Source organism: Triturus cristatus, chromosome 6, assembly GCF_964204655.1.
Source record: "Triturus cristatus chromosome 6, aTriCri1.1, whole genome shotgun sequence".
Classification (NCBI taxonomy): domain Eukaryota; kingdom Metazoa; phylum Chordata; class Amphibia; order Caudata; family Salamandridae; genus Triturus; species Triturus cristatus.
Genome location: NC_140589.1, coordinates 1515166628 through 1515185865, shown reverse-complemented (window position 1 = coordinate 1515185865; position 19238 = coordinate 1515166628). Strand labels below are relative to the sequence as shown.

At 45.1% G+C, this 19238-nt stretch overlaps 1 protein-coding gene across 1 annotated transcript in view; it reads left to right on the top strand.

Moving 5' to 3' along the window:
* The window catches only part of HAO1 (hydroxyacid oxidase 1), a 197053-nt gene that overhangs the window by 23613 nt on the left and 154202 nt on the right, over window positions 1-19238 (top strand). The gene's annotated exons all lie outside the window — the stretch shown is intronic.

Below are 19238 nucleotides of genomic sequence, written 5' to 3'. Positions count from 1 at the left end.
TCACATCTTTTTCACCAGCTGGATGATTTGATGGAGAGGGTGGCAGGAAAGACTAGTGGTCAAAGTTGTCAAGAATGTCATGTTAGGACGTTTTTTTGCTTTATTGACTCTCAAATCCTCCAGGTGGGGCAAGGCAGGATTGTGATGACAGCTATGGTGCCTCAAAATTAGACACGAGTTTTTTTCGGTCCTGCTGAAACCCTGACATTTGGTACAAAAACAAACTTGAAAACTGCAGATGCCAACGGTTGCTTTACCATTTGTATAATTGTGAAGCCTCATCCTGGCTTCAAGTTCCAGATTCAGACTGAAGGCATGATTTAAGGTTTAGTGGATGATATTCCACCCATCAGGATCACAGAGGAAATTACCTCTGCCACCCTGGAGCTACTGTCCATCAATTTAGACATCACTTCCAGCCCCGTGGTCATATCTGTACATTGAAAGGGGCTGCAATTTCTTTGAATGTGCCAAGAGTTTGGCTGCCAGCCACAGTCGGTTTTGATGGCCACTCACCAAACGTTTCCAAAAGTTTTGTTATTCAGAAATAAATTCCCAAAGGAGTTTGTTTTTGGAACAAACAATGTCCCCACACCCTGGGTGTTTTTTCCATTAAAAAAAACAATATTGGAGATTGCTTGCTTCTTACATTTTTTAAAAAGATTGTCCTTGGTGCACAGAGACTTTTCTCACTGCGTGCCAGGGACACGTAAGGTGCATATTGGATGTCCCACGCTGCGCAGAATGGGTCTACCTATGCTGAAGTGCATAAGTCTTCTGACGAATGGGCCACTGGCTAAATGTTCCCAACAATAGAGCCAGAGGAGACTTTGCCATCAGAAATCAAGTCGTTCCCCATCTCTAAATGAGGTGGGGGATCCACAGGATTGGAAGACAGGGCACCCACTTATTTTGGCAACAGCCTCATGCTTTCCAATCCTCAAAGCAGTCACTTACATTTGTTGAATGATAAAATCTTCTCTATGAATAATACTGAGGGAAATGAAAAATGATGGTCGAAATGCTTCAATTAATGTCAGTCACTGGTAATTATTCAGGATGCCTGTCAGAGCAGCCTGAATTGTCACACCAAGTACCATCCGGAAACACAAGCAGCCCAAGACTGGTTGTAGCCTATTTAGCCCTATTAGTAAGGTGTAGCCTGAATTCTATGGCATAGTGGGCCTTTGGCCCACACCTGTGCACAGCCATAGCACTTACGATATCACACCACAGAAAAAAAAGGATAATGTGTAAAATGCTTATTGTGAACAATTGGGATGCTAGTTGATGGGGTGTGAGACTTTCTCAAGCAGCAGCCACAATCCCTGTCAGGATGAAATACAAAAGTCACTAAATTAACCTGTGCTTAACCCTCTGGTAGCTTGGCATAAAAGCAGTCAGGCTTACTTAGAGACAATGTGTAACATATTTATGCAGCACACAAACATTAATAAAGTCAAAACATGACACAAGAAAAAGTTGACACCAATTTGAAAAAATAGAGTAAAATCTAATACATTTTATGACACCAAAATAACAAAAATCTAATCAGTAGAATAGAGCTAAGCAATTTCAAAGTATCACATAAAAGAAGCACCAAGAAGTGCAAAGTACTAGTTGAGGTTATCTGGTTGCGGCGGACTGGGACAAAGTCAGTGGTTCAGACTGACTGTGATGGTGTGCTGTCGGATAAAGGGGCTAGGTTAGTCCTACTAAGAATTGGACATTTTGTCCTTGATGCAGAGTGTTGCATATGCTGCATCGGTTCCGATGAAGAGCTACGAGGGCTGCGATGATAGGTCCCGCTTAGAGTTCATTAGTGCTGCGTCAGTTCTGATAAGAAGCTGAAAGGGCTGCGATGTGCAGTCCTGCACTGAGGTACGTCATGCTGTGTCGGTTTTGATGAGCTGCAAGGTAATGTTATGTAAGGCCCTGTGTCCAGCTGTGGTGAGTTGAATTGTGCTGCGTAGGTTCCAGTTTAAACCCACAGTTGGGCCAGGAGGAGGACACGCTGAGACTACCCAAGGGTTCAGAACCCGGGGGGAGGGGGCACCTCGTAGAGATCACGACTTCCACTAGCAGAGGCCATAAGCAGGGCACAGGCAGGTCCAATTGAGTCTAGGCAGCTGGGCAGATACAAGGCTGGTCTCTGGAGCTTATAATGTCCCTGTAGCTCAGAACAGGAGGCTAGCCGATTGCCCTTGGAGTTGCTCTGGTGGTTCTGGGTTTAAGGAGCAGGATTAGCCTTCCTTCCTTATGCAGCAGGGCAGTCCTTCTTGCAGCAGAGCAGTCCTTTTTCTGAGTCTCCCACATATCTAGAAGTGATTTGAAGAGTGTGTCAGGTGGTCCAATATTTATAGTCAGTGCCAACTTTGAAGTGAGAGAAACTTCTGGAGGCTTCCCCCACAGAAGACTCTGGAGTTTCCTGCCATGGCCCCAAGATGTCTCGAATCACAAAAGGAATAGTGTGAAGTTTTTTGTGTGAGTGCTGAGGCAGTGTCCTTGAAGTGTATGTGGGGCTGTGCACAGCTCCGCCCCATCATCACTTGGATGGCCCATCCTTCCTACACCCAGCCCCTCTATTATGTCGCTGTCTGGGAGGAATACACAAAGGCCAACTGCATACTTCACCTAGTGTTGTGACTAAGGAACAGGCTGCTGGCACAAAATGGTTAGTACAAGAAAATGCTAACTAAAAGTGGCATTTTCAGAGTTGGGACATTTCTATCTGCCCCCCAAACAAATGTTAGCACTGAATAAATGTCTTAAGGTAACCCAATGTTATCCTATGGAAAAGGCAGGCCTCATAATAGTGAAAAACACATTTGTGAGTTTTTCACTACCAGAACATGTAAAACGTAAAAGTACATGGCCAACTTTTTAGATACATTGCACCCTGCCTAATGGGGGTGCTTAGGGCCAAATCTAGTGGTGACTTTTATGCATTAGAAAGGAAGATTTATGCCTGAAATTGTTTTTGTTTTGCTAGGTCAGAATTGCAGTTTAAAACTGCACAAACAGGCTGCAATGACAGACTTGAGACATGATTAAAATGGCTAGATACATAGGTGGCACTATAAGTGCTGCAGGCCCACTAGTCGCATTTTATTTTCAGGACCTGGGTACCTGTGGTACCACTTTCCTAGGGACTTACAAGTAAATTAAATGTGCCAATTGGGGATAGGCCAATTTTACTATGTTTAAAGGAGACAGCACGGGCACTTTAGCACTGGTTAGCAGTGGTAAAGTGCAGAGTCTTAAAGCCAACAAAAACAAATTCAGCAAAAAAGAAGGGGTGAAGGCAAAATGTATGGGGGTGACCCTTCAGAGAGGGCCAAGTCCAACACTTTAGTTATGCTCGGCCTCTGGTAATTGACTGGGGCCAGATTCCAATCAATTGGTTTTGTATTTCCTGGGACACTCAAGACAGGGACAGCCATATGCAAATCAGCCTCGCTCATTCTTCAATGCTAGCAGTCCAGCTGAAACTGCCAGGCCAGGGCCCCTCCAGGCGGGAACGCAAGCAACCTGATACTAGTTTGGAGATATTTAGGCATTTATCATTGAGGTACAGGAACCACATCTTGGTATACCTATCATTTATAAATATCAGTGTACATGTATTACCTTCTGGATGCTGTTCTATCACTGTTTGCCATGCACTATCACCCACTGACAATGGCTATTCCTGCTGTTAACTTAAGATCCTTTGAGCTACAAAAACATAGCCAGATGTGAATGTCTTTAATTTGAGATTAAGTATTTAATGTTTGGATTAGCCCGGGGAAGATTAGCTGCAGTACATATGAATTATGCTATCATTAAGGGTTGCTTTTTCTAAATGAAAGAGGGAGAAACAGAAAAATGTGGCCAGCCAGTGAAATGATAAAGGCCTACCCAAACTTACATCATCAACAGTCACCAATATTAGGGATTCAGGAAGGTCCCTTTGTTTGATTATGCCTCTTTGGATTTCAAAACGATTGCAGCGTCATAAGCTATATGTTTACATCTCCTTATTATTTTCCCTCTGCTCATGATTGGATGTCTTTGTTGTCTGTCTCACTTCCATGCTCCTGAATCAATGGCTTTCATCTTTGTTCGTAAATATGATTCTCCCAGGAGAATTTTGGCCTTTTAGATTCAGATCAGATGAGCTATATCCTTTCACTGCACATGTGAGGGGACGCTTTTCTTATTATGTACTATATTGGAGTGCATGTGCTTTCTTGCTCTAACTCACAGGCACTTATCAGTCTTACATTCTTTTATATAGGCAGTTTGGGTGTATCCTTCTGCCTCTACTGGCAAGCATGAGGGACATTTTAACATTTAAAATGTACACTATTCAGCGACTCATTTAATTCTTTATTTCATCTTGCAATGTTTCTACAAGTCAACTTATTTGTGTTTACTCACCTCGTTCCTCTCTTCCAAGTCTTCCTCTTTCCCTTGTATGCCATGTATTTGTTGCTCTCTGCCATCCTCCATCTTACCGTTATGTGTCCACCCATTTGGCTATGCTCGCTCCTCCCTCGAGAGAATATAAGTTGAAGCACTCATTCACTGAACATTATCAAAGACATGAAACTCCTTAGTGAATATCCATTCAGGTACTCTGAAGCTTCCAGGAGCACTAGTGTGGGACAAATTTTAACTATCTTTTAGTTAAATAACATATATGTTTTCCCTGGGTGTATGTAGTGTATGCTTGTGGGTTTTGTGTAGTAGTATTGTAAACCTAAGTAAAAGACCTCCTACTCTCAGTATAACATTAAAATTGTATTACTATATCTCTAAAATAGAACATTTTAAATGCACTCATTTGTACTAAATATGTGTTTATATTTTTTAATGCAGTCACATGACTTGTGCACTCATAGGTATGTGAGGTTCTCTATGATAGAAGCATGGATGCCTATTTTGTGCGTGTTTCTTTCTATTGTCTTTGAAAAAAGACTGGAATTTTCTTGATGTAACACAAAGATATCTCATTTAATTATATCAACTTATCTTTCCTGGAAATACTATATGTCACTCGTGTTAATGAATAGGGCAGTATGATCTCTATAAAATAAGCATTGGCAAAGCATTGTGCAGAAAATTATTTTGTGCTTTACTGGCTTCTCTACAACATCCCAATAAAACACCTGATGACTTTATGTATGCTTGTTTATTTGTTACTGAGCACTCCTTCATGTGCTTCTTTTTCAATTTTATAAACATTTATTTTTTCACAACCAGATTTTATTGTCAACAGTTGTAGCAGCCCTGGTATAGCCAGGATTTTCAGTGATGAAATATACATGTTAGCAAAATAGATGTCAACATTTGCAATAACTGAACACAATGGTTTAGAATCTAGAAATGCCAAAACTTTGATTCCAACAATAAACAGCAGTGCATGTATCTGATATAAAGTCTAAAACATGCAGTTCTCAGCAACCCAAATCTAATGACTATGTAATTACATCCCAAATTGTCTCTCATCATCCCATCATCCCACCAATTCCGTACTCGTTGCTACAGCCGGAACAGGTTCTTAATATAGTCCCCGATATTCCGCCCACCTCCTCCAAATCTTAGGGTGTTTCTAAGGGCACGCCTTCACCCTGAATATTGGTATTTCCAAACCCATACAGAAATAGAGTCCCTTCTTCCACACCCCCACTAGTGGCGGGATGTGTCTTTCCATGCCCTGGCAATGTCACATTTCACCAATCTAAGGCCAAGGAACAATAGATGGTGTTTGTAAATGTTGCCCCCGATAGCGTTGGTGATATGTAGCATGACCAGTCATGGGGAGTATGGAATATCCCATCCTAACACCTCCAAAAGGCATGTGACATCCCCCCGCCAGAACTTTGAGAGAGCTGTACATTGCCACACTGTATGTATGAGTGCCCTCCTCAATTTTGCAGAGCAAGCAATGAGGAGAATCAACCAGTCAAGCTCGCCAGGGACTGTGTCTAGCGAGATAAACCCTTTGAAGGTATTTGAATTGTAGGAGTTGTAAGCGTGCCATTATAGCCTCAGCACACGGGGACTCCAGGGCCTCGGCCCAGCCATCAGCGTCTAGGGGGCCTAGATCTTTCTGCCAGGCTTTGCGTATTGTGGCAAGTGTGGTGGGGCTATTACTTATGAGTGTGAGGTAAATCTTGGTGATCTTGTGGTAACCCAGTTCTCCCATGAAAACTTTCACCTCAATGGGATTGGAATAGTGTTATGTCTTCTAGGTGTGTGATGTATGGGGAGAAGTCATGGCGAAATTGGAGGTATTTATGAAACTGCGAGTGAGGCATGTTATGTTCTTTTTAAAGCACCTGGAAGGAGTTTAAAGGTTGAGCATGAAGAACATCTCCAACCGTGTCTATGCCAATGGCCACCAAACCCCTAAATCCAGGACAACATTGATTGCTGAGGCAGGAGCCCGTTGTGCCAGAGGGGAGTCTCCTTGGTCAGTCTGCCTTACCACCCAATGCAACGTAGTGACTGTCTCCAAGTCACAAACACCATCCCAGTCACTGGTGGCAGCATTTTAAGCGTCTGACCTGAATATAGGGCCATGTGAGGTGGAATAGTTTCCATCAACCAGCGTTCAACCGCATATGCGGGATCCCGTCTATCCCTGTACCACCAACCGTTGAGGATAAGAATGTGTGAAGCAGCATGGTATGCCTGGACGTCAGGAGTTACTATACCTCCCCAATATGTTGACTAAAAGCAGGTTCTCAAAGCCACCCGAGCTGAGCTCCCAACCGAGAGGAATTGGCCAAGAATTTCGTTCATTGGTCGAAACCAGGTGGGCGGAATTGGATATGGGTGATCTTGAAGTTGATATAGAAGGCAAGGAAAGGAGACCATCTTGAATATGGCCAATCTGCCTTACAGGGAGAGTGGCAAGTGTGACCAGGAATGCACCTGTTGCATGATCTGCACCCAGGGTGGGGCCAAGTATTTGTCCCATGAAGTGGGTTGGGAGGCCGTCAAACACCCCAAGATATTTAAACCCGTCCCAGGCCATTGTCACTTTGCGCGTCCACTCGCCGAATTGGCATCCACCCAGCAGTGGCCATAAATAGGACTTGCGAGCATTCATATAGAGACCAGAAGTCTCGCCAAAGACCTGCATGATCCTAAGTAGTCTCGGACCTGTTCTGTTAGCGTGTGTAAGAAAGAACAGGACATCATCGGCATATAGCGCTATGCGGTCCAAGACCTCACATGACTACTCAAAGCCACATACCTGTGCATCTATCGTCACCCCGGCAGCAAGTGGCTCCATGGCCAGAGCGTAAAGGTAGGGAGAAAGGCGACATCCCTGACGAGTACCACACCCAATAGAGAAGGCCTTCGAGGTTGAATCTGCTATATGGACGGATGCAGTAATTTCAGTGTAAAGAAGGTGGATATCTGTGAGGAGGCAGGGGCCAATGTTTAAATGACATAAGAGTCGAAGGCCCTGTCTATGTCTGCAAGAAGGAGTGCAGCTGGTCTGTACAGAGGGTCTACCATAGCAATGGCATTACAGGCCCGATGAATATTGTGTCTTGTAGCTCAGCCTGGCATAAGGCCAGCTTGATTACAGTGAATCAGGTCCATGATATGCGGTGCGATACGGTTCCCGATAGCTTTGGCCAGGAGTTTAGCCTCTAGATTAAGAAGAGATATGGGTAGATTAGAGGTATGGAGTTCAGGGGGTCAGCCCGGCTTTAAAAACACAACTATTTCCATATGTCGCCAATGTTGTGGGAAGCACCCTTTATCCACAGCAGCATTAAGTGCAGCTAAATTGGGGGCTGTCAGTAGAGATTGGTACTTTTTGTGGAATTCGCACAGGAAACCATTCGGGCCTGGTGCTTTGCCCGAGTGCATGTCTGATAGGGCACTCTGAAGCTCTTCAATCGTCAGTGGAGCATCTAGTTCCTCTTGCACCGAGTCAGTCAGGGCCAGTGGAGGCAAATCATCCAAGAACTGGTGAATGGTAGCCGTCGGAAAAGCCTAACTAGGAGCATAGAGGTCTGTGAAATAATCAGCGAAGCTCACTGCAATTTGTACTGGGTCCATGAGTATCTTGCCAAAGGGGCCCAGAATACGTGGGGTGGCTACAGACACAGTGAATGTTGACAAAGGTGGTGGAGCAGGGCACTAGATTTGTCTCCCCACTGATATAACCTACTGCGAGTAGATAGCCACGCCACCATGGCCTTGTCCAACAGGTCACTGGCATATAATTGTTGCACATTAAGCAATTGTTGGTGCGCCGTACCTCCCTCATCCCCCTACTACTGCGCTCAAGGTCTATAAATTGGGCCCCTGCCTGTATCAGCTTCTCGCGGCGCTCTCTACGCTGTGATGTGCAGTATGCAATGTCTACGTCCCTGAGAGTTGGCTTCATAGCTTCCCATAGGGTTTTGGGGTACTCTACCGTCCCTGTATTAAAGGAGTAGTAGTCTGAGATGGCTGTATGCATATGGAGTCTATATTGCTTGTCCTGCTGGTGCCATGACGAGAGCCGTCATCGGAAAGGGGAGAGTTTAGGGTCTAATCGCAGGCGCAGCAACACGGCAGAGTTATCGGAGAGGCCTCTAGGCAGAATATCTGCTGTCTCAAGTCTGAGGAGATGGGTTGCGGATATGAAAATGTAGTCGAAGCAGGAGAATGACTTATGAACACTGGAGAAGTATGTGAATTTTTGATCCAGTGGGTGTAGTCGCCTCCAAGTGTCTACCCATCCCATCCCCTGAATCAGTGACTGTTGCCCCATGTTCCCATCAGCCGTCCTGCACTGTGCCATCTATTGCTATGAGTAAAAAGGATACAGCGAGAAATTAATAGAGGCTCAATCAGTGCTGTATTAACGGGACTTGTCCAGCCGGACAGAGGTCAATTTTTACATATATGTCATTCAGCAATTATGTACAATTTTTTTTTTTAAGTAGGACACAAGCCTCTATCCTGTATAAACAAAGGAAAGTGTGCAAGGTACAGGAAAAGCAAAAACAAAGGCTCAGGCAAGGGACATGGTTTGTCATAAGAAGAAAGTAATTTAACAATTATGTGTTAACATTGAAATAGTTAGACATGCTGGTATTAAGGCATGAAACGGTTGGGAGCAAGAGTTGGCCGGCATATATGCGTGACGAAATTCTATTAATTGTATTGCTTTTTCATCTACCATATTTCCTTCATTATACCGCCTTAACTTCCTTCCAATTTTCTTCGAGTTGTTTTCGTTATGGCATCAATAATTCCAGACCGCAATACTCATGACTCATGCATGTTCCGATTGTTTTCAATTAATATGCCGCATGAATTTCGTCACGCATATATGCCGACCAACTCTTGCTCCCAACCGTTTCATGCCTTAATACCAGCGTGTCTAACTATTTCAATGTTAACACATAATTGTTAAATTACTCTTTTTCATCATGTGCCCAACGTACAATTCAATGTGTTTTAACCCTTTGAGCACTCTATACCCTCCTTGTCACCGCAATATCCATCCCTCCTTCTCACTAATTATAGCAATGGTTAAGTTGTGTTTCACACAGCTAGCTCTCCTGTACTTATTATACGTTTTTTCCCCCTCTTTTCCATGTTGCCCTAGGTTATTCAGGCTCCACCTCACAGGCAACTCATTTTTGTCCTGATGATGATCCTTGTATTTCCCCAATGGATCGAAACGCCGTCGACACCTTAAAAACAACCTATATGCTAAAAATTGATTTATTACAAAAGTATAAAGTTGTTCACTTGAATCTGTTTGTCCTTGTATGTTGTCATTTCTCCTTATAACAAACCATGGCCCTTGCCTGAGCCTTTGTTTTTGCTTTTCCTGTACCTTGCACACTTTCCTTTGTTTATAAAGGATACAGGCTTGTGTCCTACTTTAAAAAAAAAATTGTACATAATTGCTGATTGACATATAAGTAAAAATTGACTGTCCGGCTGGACAAGTCCCGTTAATACAGCTCTGATTGAGCCTGTATTTATTTCTCGCTGTATCCTTTTTAGTTCTAGGGACCACTGTTGTTTAAAATAATTATCTCCCAAGGTCCCTGGCCGACCTTCTTTGGGTGCCCTTGTTGTTTAAAATATATATCTATTGCTATGAGGGCATATCACATTGTTCTAATCTCCCCCTACGATCATCAAACCATAGGGGATCTTCGTCCACATTGTCGTACGGCACTCAACCAGGATCCAAGCTAAAGGCAGGGGGCATATACACTGCCCAGGATGACTTGTTCCTCATATAATGAGCCCGATACTATAATGTACCTGCCCTGGGGGTCTGACCACATCTTGTCCTGTATAAAGGGGACCCTGCGGTGGATAAGGATTGCTACCCCATGGAAGCCTCTAGCGCATCCAGAATGGAAAGTCTGGGCATACCCAAACCGCGCCAAGCACGGTGTCTTATTACCCAGCAAATGGATTTCTTGTAAAAGTAAGACATCCACTTTATATAGTTTTGCCTCGTGGAGTATGTCCCACCCTTTTGATCTTACCTAAGAGGCCACAGACATTCCAGCTAATAACATGGAGACCTCTTCCCGGAGCATCTGTCATGACGGATAGCGTATTTGATGGTGGGGTACCTGGATGCAGAATGCTGTATGAGTGGCATGGTCTGATGGGAAACTGCATGTATAGTAATGGAATATGTAAAAGTGGGGGGTTGGGTCTGTTACTAGCACCCCGACTGGGCCTCTTATAAAGTAATAACAACAATTTCAGTGTCCGGGTGCTCTAGTCAAATTATAATATTTCGCTTTAAAAGCCACATTTACAATTATAGTGGCCTTGGTGATTTATTTCACACTCACGTTTTACTTTTTAAATGATTATAAACATTCATAGCATGTCTTTCTTAGAAGGGCAAATGTTCTCTTTTTTTACATATATACACTTCACAGAGATAACTAAAAATTAAAAAAAAATCACATTTGAATGAGAAAACCAAAACAATTCTGAAATAGACCAGTCCTTCAATCTAAGAACAAAGCACATGGCGGAGTTCACATTTAAACTTTAATCATGTTATACATTCTGCCAGTGAAAGCTGGTTGGAATTGTGAAGTACAAAAACAGGCGAAATGCCGTGTTTCCTGCGTGCTGCTAGTCTATTCGGGTAATATCTACCCCAACCAGCTGAAGCTATTTCAGCAGCCTCCTCAAGCTGACATCCCCACACCTCCTTAGCAGGTATGTTCACTCACCACCATGTCCCGCCACAGGAAAGGACAGCACTGTTGATCCTGGGGCATCCAGCAGTCGGCCCGATAGGTTGAGTAATGTGTGACAGGGCGCACTGGGCTCGTCCTTGCAGAGATGTGACCAGCTGATCTCTGTTGTGAGCAGTCTCTGTCGCCGTCCAAGACTGGCCTGCCACCCTGTACCATCAATGGAGGCCCGTGGGATGCCACAAAGACCACAATAATTAATGCTGCATAGGGCCGTGCAGCGCCTAGCTCAGCTTTGCCTCCGCTGCTTTGAATAATTGAGCCAGACCTTCCGGTATCGTCCTTCCCTGGAGCCAGCCAACCCTCGTCAGGTCAGAGGTCCCACACGTCCAGGACCACGCTGCCAGTCGACCCACGGCAGGAGAGCTGCGGCCACCCACAGTGACTTGGGGCCCAAGACAGCCGCACCACGGGCTGACACGGCAGCCGAGTAGAGAAGCTGTCGGTCGGACCCCACAGCAGACAAGTCTTCAGCCGGAGACTCGAATCTGGGCACTGCCCTGGCCTTTCCCAGTGGCACGGGTGAGGGGCGTTCCCCACCGCGGCCCGACATGGCCACTGAGGTCCAGATGAAGGGTGCCAAAAAGGTCAACTGCTGTCTACACCCCAGGTCCTATTGTCTCCACCAGCAGCACCCAACAGCACCACGCCCCTTCTGAGAGGCCCCAAAGATGTGTACTTGTGGCACCACATCGCTCACTCCAGGTGGCATGGGCCCTGGGCAGTCGCACTATGGCCCCATATGGCCACCGAGACTCAGACACGAGGTACCGGGCAGAGCAGCAGCAGTCGACATCTCAGGCCCAGTCCAGTCAGTTGCACTACACATCCACAGATCGCACCTTTCCGCCAGCAACATAGGGATGCACCGCGCCTCCCAACAGTGGCGCACCACCAATTCAACAGCGTTCACTTCTACAGGCCACGGCATTGCCTCAGTAGCAGACCACCATACAAACCCCGCTGTCGCCTACAAGAGGATCCCAGACAACAGCAGCTCAATGCCAGGAGCTTGTGGAGTCAGAAAAGCAAAATTAGAAAGCCCATGCAGCAGGATTATTGATGGATTTCTATGGGGCTATGGGAGCCTCACTAAGGTGCATCAGCCATGTTGGACCACCAGGCCGCCCCCCACTTTTTAAACATTTAAATTTACTTTTCCAACATGGATTTCCACCACAACCGCTATATGTCACTTTGCATGTGTGCACTAAAGAGATAAGCGCTCACTATCTATTGTAGGATTCGTATTTTATTTTAATTAAAGTAGTTTACGTCCAGAGTTCAAAAGTTCATTCTAATTAGTTCAGACGTGTCGCATCGTATGTTAAAAATACTATATTGACATAATGCAAAATATAGCATAGAAAGTTAAAAATCACATCAGGTTATTTTTTAACTTTCTAATTTTAATGAATGTTAGAAGCATGGCACTCATATTTATTACAGGAAAAACAATTGAGTTGATACAGTGAATATTTCTTTGGATTATGTTCTGCACATTCATGCAAACCTTTACATATGTGCAGTTTGTGGTGCAATAGTGCGTCAGAGCAATAGGCTCTGTATTTTAAATCTGTTGTGTAAATATAATTTTAAAAAGTGTATATGTTATCTGTGTTTTTGTAGCCCTGAAGAAGTCTCGAAAAAAGGGACGAAACGTGTTGGCTACCTTGGTGTGAATATTTTGGATGTTGTCAATAAAGAATTTTCAACATACGACACATGTTAACAAATTTGAATAACCTTGCAAACTCTGAACGTAAACTACTTTGAAAAAATAATGCTCAAATCCAGCATTGCAATTGATTAATTTTGTTTTGACCAGAATAGACAATATTTGGAAAAACAATTGATAGTGAGTGCTGATCTCTTTAGTGTGAACGTGTGTGGATCATATACGCTTATGGGGACCCAGGAGGCTGTTTTCCCTTCATCTGAGCACCACTCCTTTGGATCACGCCTTACAGCTTGATAGGTGCGGTGCCTAGAGTCGAGGCCTTTTTTTGTAAATTGCTCACTTTGCATGCGTGCATTAACAGCCATTGCTAATGTGCAGCCATGTGTTTGCCTGAGTCTTGATGGATGCGATTGCATGGCATTGACAAAAAACATCGGAAAAGCCGAGTTTTGCCTTGTAGTGATGAAACGCATTGATTTTGCTTACGCTTCTTTTTACTACTTATACCTATTATATTATTACCTCCTCTTTCAGTGGTAGCTTCTACCCTCATAAACGTGCACTTCATAATCATTTATTGTCAGATAAACATGGCACATTTAAATATATTTATTTATTGTCTATAAACAATTCAGCAGAATTCCAAGGATAGCGGAAGTGACATCGCACACTCTTAGTGGCATCATCTGACCTTTGACTTTGAATCTTCCCACATGACTCTAATCTTAATCATAATCACAACAATAGACATTGCTTAAATTCCTTAATAACTGCACAATTAATATAACACAACACAGACAAATGTCTATTTTAGATAGCACTTTTATTAGGGTGCTGACATATTATGCCAGCACCCTAATAAAAGTGATATGCCTTTGAAACATTACTCATTTCTCCTGAAGAGGATATAGTGTTACAAAACACAGACCAACACCGGGGACCATTATTAGGAATAGTTTACTTAGTGCATACTGCAACAATATATTGATATGTTGATAAATCATAGCGAGATGAAACAATAGAGATCTTAAAAAAATGAATTTGTATTTATGACCATTTGGAGGCACAATCAATTGTGTGAAGCTTTTATTCACATACATCATTTTTCCTTATTTCACAAATACAGCAACAATTTGTTTAAAATGTATTTGGCTTTTATTTCAATGTTTTTATTTGATATGAATTGTGTGTTGCATTGCTGAATGTAATTATTTTACAAAGCCTAAGCAAAATTTCTCAGTCACAGAGGAAGCACAGTGGAAGCTGCAGAAAATAAACAATGCTCATCAAGATATTGTTTACTTTCTTTTCTTGCTATGGGCTGGGAATCTGTAAAAGTGATGAAGCATAATACTTGCACTGACAATGGGGTCAATTAATGCTTTTTAAAGCATTTTCATAAACAATGCTAAAAAAAAGCTATCTGCTTTGAAAGGGCACTTATTAAATATTCAAGTCTTGTCATGGTACGCCCAGTCAAGGAAACCTGATGCTCCTCAGGAGTTGATTCAATTTTTTTCAAAGTATGAATGTTGTCTGAAACCTAAAAAGCAATGCTTGTAGAGGGCTAATACCCCAACAATGGGATTCTCACCCGTTGGAATTTTGATTGGTAGTAGAGCATGCTCGATTCCTGAGAAGTGTAAAGATCGTTTTCTTAGGCACGTGGCTGATCACAATATTATTGTTAAATACTGCTCTTTCCCAATGCCAAGGTGCTCCCCTGGTTGGGGTAAGGGGGGTTGGTGTAATTTACATTTAACAAGTAAGTAAATTAATAAATAAATATACGTTTACAGACAGTGCATGGCTGCGGATTTAAGACAAGATCTTAATAACATCTCACATTAGAGTTAGTAGATAGTCGACTTTTGCTGAGCAATTTGTTCAATCAATCATTCAATCAGGGAATTGTAAGCGTGCTACTCACCCGTGAGGGTCTCAAGGCGCTGGGGTGGGGGGGGTCCGCAGATCTGTTTAGCCGAAGAGCCAGGTCTTGAGGGTCTCCCAGAAGGTGTCCAGGCTCGGGGAGCATCTGATGTCCGCCGGTAGGTCGTTCCAGTTTTTGGCTGCAACTTGAGAGAAGGATCTTCCGCCTGCTCTGACTCTGTGGATGCACGGGGTTTCGGCCAGTGCGAGGTTGGAAGATCGAAGGTTTCTTTTGGGTACGTGGAAGTTGATTCTGTCGTTGAGGTATTTGGGTCTGTTGTTGTGTAGGCATTTGTAGGTGTGAGTGAGGATTTTGAAAGTGACTCTTTTCTCCATGTTGAGCCAGTGGAGACTTCGTAGATGTTGGCTGATGTATTCGTGTCGGGGGATGAGGACGAGTCTGGCGGCAGTGTTCTGTATTGTCTGGAGTTTGCGGAGTAGGGACTTGTTGATGCCGGCTTAGAGTGCGTTTCCATAGTCCAGTCTGCTGGTGATGAGTGCGTGGGTAGTTGTCTACCTTGACTCTGGGGGATCCACCTTAAGGTCTTGCGGAGGATGCGGAGGGTGTTGAAGCAGCTGGAGGTGACAGCATTGACCTGTCGGTTCATGGTGGGTGATGAGTCGAGTTTGATGCTGAGGTTCTTGGCGTGGTCTGAGGGTGTAGGTGGACTTCCGAGGGCAGTTGGCCACCAGGTGCTGTCCCATGCAGAACGGGTGGTACCGGGGATGAGGACTTCTGTCTTTTCGGCATTGAGCTTCAGGCAGCTGTTGGTCATCCAACTGCGATGTCTTGCATTCCTTTCTGAAAGTTGAGTTTGGCAGTGGTGGGGTCTTTGGTGAGAGAAAGGATGAGCTGGGTGTCGTCGGCATAGGATACGATGTTGAGGCTGTGTTGCCGGACGATGGCTGCGAGGGGGGCCATGAAAATGTTGAAGAGGGTAGGGCTCAGGGATGAACCCTGTGGGACTCCGCAGGTGATTTTCGTGGGGTTGGAGAGGAAGGGTGGGAGTCTGATCCTTTGGCTTCTTCCGGTGAGGAATGATCGGATCCAGTCCAGAGCTGTTCCCTGTATGCCTGTGTGGTGTAGTCTGGCGACTAGTGTGCGGTGAGAGAAGGTGTCGAAGGCCACTGATAGGTCGAGTAGGATGATGCTGTGAAGTGGCCTTGGTCCAGGAGGGTGAGGATGTCGTCTGTGGCGGCAAGTAGGGTAGTCTGTATGCTGTGGTTGCTTCAGAATCTGGAAAAGGATGGGTCGAGGACGGCATTCTCTTCAATGAATCGTGACAGTTTCCTGTTGACTGTTTACTCTGCAACTTTGGCTGTGAAGCGGAGGAGCAAGATGGGCCAATTGTTTTTGAGGTCGGTGGGGTCAGTTGTGGGCTTCTTGAGCAGGGGTCTGACTTCTGTGTGCTTCCAGTCGTCTGGGAAGGTGCCTGTTTTGAAGGTGGTGTTAATGGTGCATTGTTGTTCGGGTGCGATGCTGGAGTTGGCCAGAATTGTGTTGTGGTTGAAGTTCCTCTTGGTGGCTCTGATCTGGTTGCGGTAGTCCATTATGGCGTCCTTGTAGGTAGTGAGGTTTTCGGTTGTCTTGGTGTTTCTCCAGTTCTTCTCCAGGTGTCTGCAGGTGTGCCTGGCTTCTTGTAGAGCACTGGTAAAGCAGGTGGCTTTCCTGGGGTGTTGTCTGTCGGGGTTCCGTAGCGGGGCGAGCTCGACTGCGCAGTTGGAGATCCAGGTGTGGAGTTCTCTGGCTGCGTCGTTTGCGTCGGGTGCCCAGGTGTGGTTGTCTTGGTTGACGGTGGAGTTAAGTTGCTCGTCAGTAACTTTGCTCCAGTTCCTTCGTGGTTGGCGTGGGGCTGGTTTGGGATCCTTGGGTTTGTTGATGGTGAAGTGTATGCATTGATGATCGGTCCCCGGCAGTTGCGTTGTGTGGCTGAATTGGATGCTATTTCCTTCCGCGAAGATGGGGTCTAGGGTGTGTCCTGCTCTGTGGGTCGGTATGTTGACAAGTTGTTTAAGTCCGGTGCTGGAGAGGTTGTCATGAAGGATTTTGGAGATGGGGTCGCTGGGGTTCTCGAGGTGGAAGTTCAGGTCTCCAATGAGTATGTAGTTTGTTGAGGTGATGGCGTGGGGTGCGATGAAGTCGGTGATGGTGGTGGTGAAGGGTGTTCGGGGGTGGGGGGGTCTGTAGATGAGGGTTACTCAGAATGTGGCTTTGGTGGGGGTCTGGATCTTGAAGTGCAGGTTTTCGGAGGACGGGAAGATTTCGCTGACAGTGGTGAGGTGGAGGGTGCTCTTGTGGGCGATGCGAGGCCCCCTCCTGGGTGGTTGGGGTGATCATTCCTGGATCTTGTATCTGCCTTGGATGGCAGTGCTGATGTTGGGGGCGGACGATGCGTTAGTCCAGATCTCTGTGAAGAAGGCGATGTTGGGGGAGAAAGAGTCGAGTAGGTTCCACATTTCCATGATATGTTTGTGTACGGAGCATACATTGAGGAGGATGCATTTTAGGGTGTTGCCGGCGGTGTTGGAGGCGGGGGTGGCGGTGAGGGTCTGGTGGCAGTGGAGTCAGGAGAACTGGCCATGGATTATGTTCAGCGAGGCCTGTTAGCATTCTCTAAGTCTTCCAGGGTTGATTGCGAGGAGGGTGTTGGTGTCGTAGAGATGGGTAGTGGGAGGTCCATGGTTCCTGGCACTGACTGCGGTCGGGTTGCGGATGGGCGCAGATGTGCATGCCTTTGGCGCACCTCTGGCGTGGCTGCGCGGCTGCACAGCTGACTCCATTAAGTAGGGCAGGTGGGAGGGAGGAGAGGCTGGGAGGCGGGAGCAGGGGAATTCCAGGGGGGAGTTCCGGGGCGGAATTCCAGGGGGGAATTCCTGGGGGGAGGGGCCGCAGGGGCAGCAGCAAAAGGCAAAAGGCAAAAGTAACAGGCAGGCACGAGAAAATAAAAACAGTGGTGGAATTAGAGCAAGACACAGATGGGCACAATAACAGTGGCACAACAGGGAAAAATAAAGATAAAAAATGGCTGAGAAAGGTTACAGTGGTTGCAGGCAGTCTGGTCCCAGTTGGAGCGGGCAGCAGGCGCAGGAGCGGGCAGCAGCCTTGAACCTCCCAAGGAGGGAGCCGGGTCTGGAGGCACGAGACGGTCCAGCGGAGCTGCAGGGAGATAGTGGACCTAGACAGAGGCGACAATTTGAAGGCGACCTTGACTAAATGCTACAACCTCCCCTTTTTCACAGTCTATATAGATAAAAGAAGTGTAGTGCAATTTAATTTGAGATTGCCCCTTATTCATGAATCCATTATAGTCATGACTTTTCTGTTTTGCTAGGATCACTCACTTACTGTTGTATGTGGTAGTGGTTTACTTGTAATGCATACAGGTTACATTCAAGCCAGGCTTAATTGTATGCCAACATGAGGAACAGTAACTTTTTTGAGTGTGTATGCATAAGGCTTTGGAATATAATTTTCTGAATGAGGATGCTAGCTAACAGCCTATGCAAAATGTTCATATTATTTGATTTAGTAAAAGGTTAACATTAGTTTCTGTTCTGCTGCCCGGAGAACTACATTTAGTGATTAAAACTGCAGGGCAATCCGGCCTTGCACAGAACAAGTTTGAAAGGAAAGAGGAAGCATTAGCTACATTTGCTTGATTTATGCATTACAGTGCAGATACAAAAGCTTGGACAGCAGCTCACAAAGTTTAACTGAGCACAGTTCTCTCACTGCAGGTCCGACAGCTTTCTGAGGTATGCGGGGCATTTACATGGCTTGGCATAAAATTACTGATAGTACAGCCAATACAATAACAATTAGGCTGATAACATATGTACTTACATGGGTGTTACATAAGGATTAGACTAACTATTAACCCGTTGCGTGCCTCTGTCGGCCAACGGCCGTCGCGCGTACTACCTCCGTAGTGCTGCGCACATCCGTTGGCCAACGCGACCCCGCCCACTCATCAAAGGTGCCGCAAATTCCGCCGCGGTAAAAGGGTTAAAAGAAGTAAGGATGAGTTTTTCAAATGATCATTTTGTTTTATGTAATGCTTGCAGAGATTATCACAATAATTACCATCATTGTGATACATACGATTTATATGCTGATTGTACACATTAGATAACCTCTAATTGTAAAATCCCAGCAGCTGTGTGTGTCTACTGTTTTCAGCGGTCCTAAGGGTTTCTCTGGCAAGGTTGTCTGACTCAGAACACTCTACATCTAGACGAGTCTAGCTTGTCATATAGAAGAGCCAGAGTTCGTTTCCCTGAAGGTGATGTGACACACATTATCCCCTTTGGAATAAGAAGATCTCACCAAGTGTGTAAAATTTGGAGGCTCTGAACATTATCATATTTGAATAATC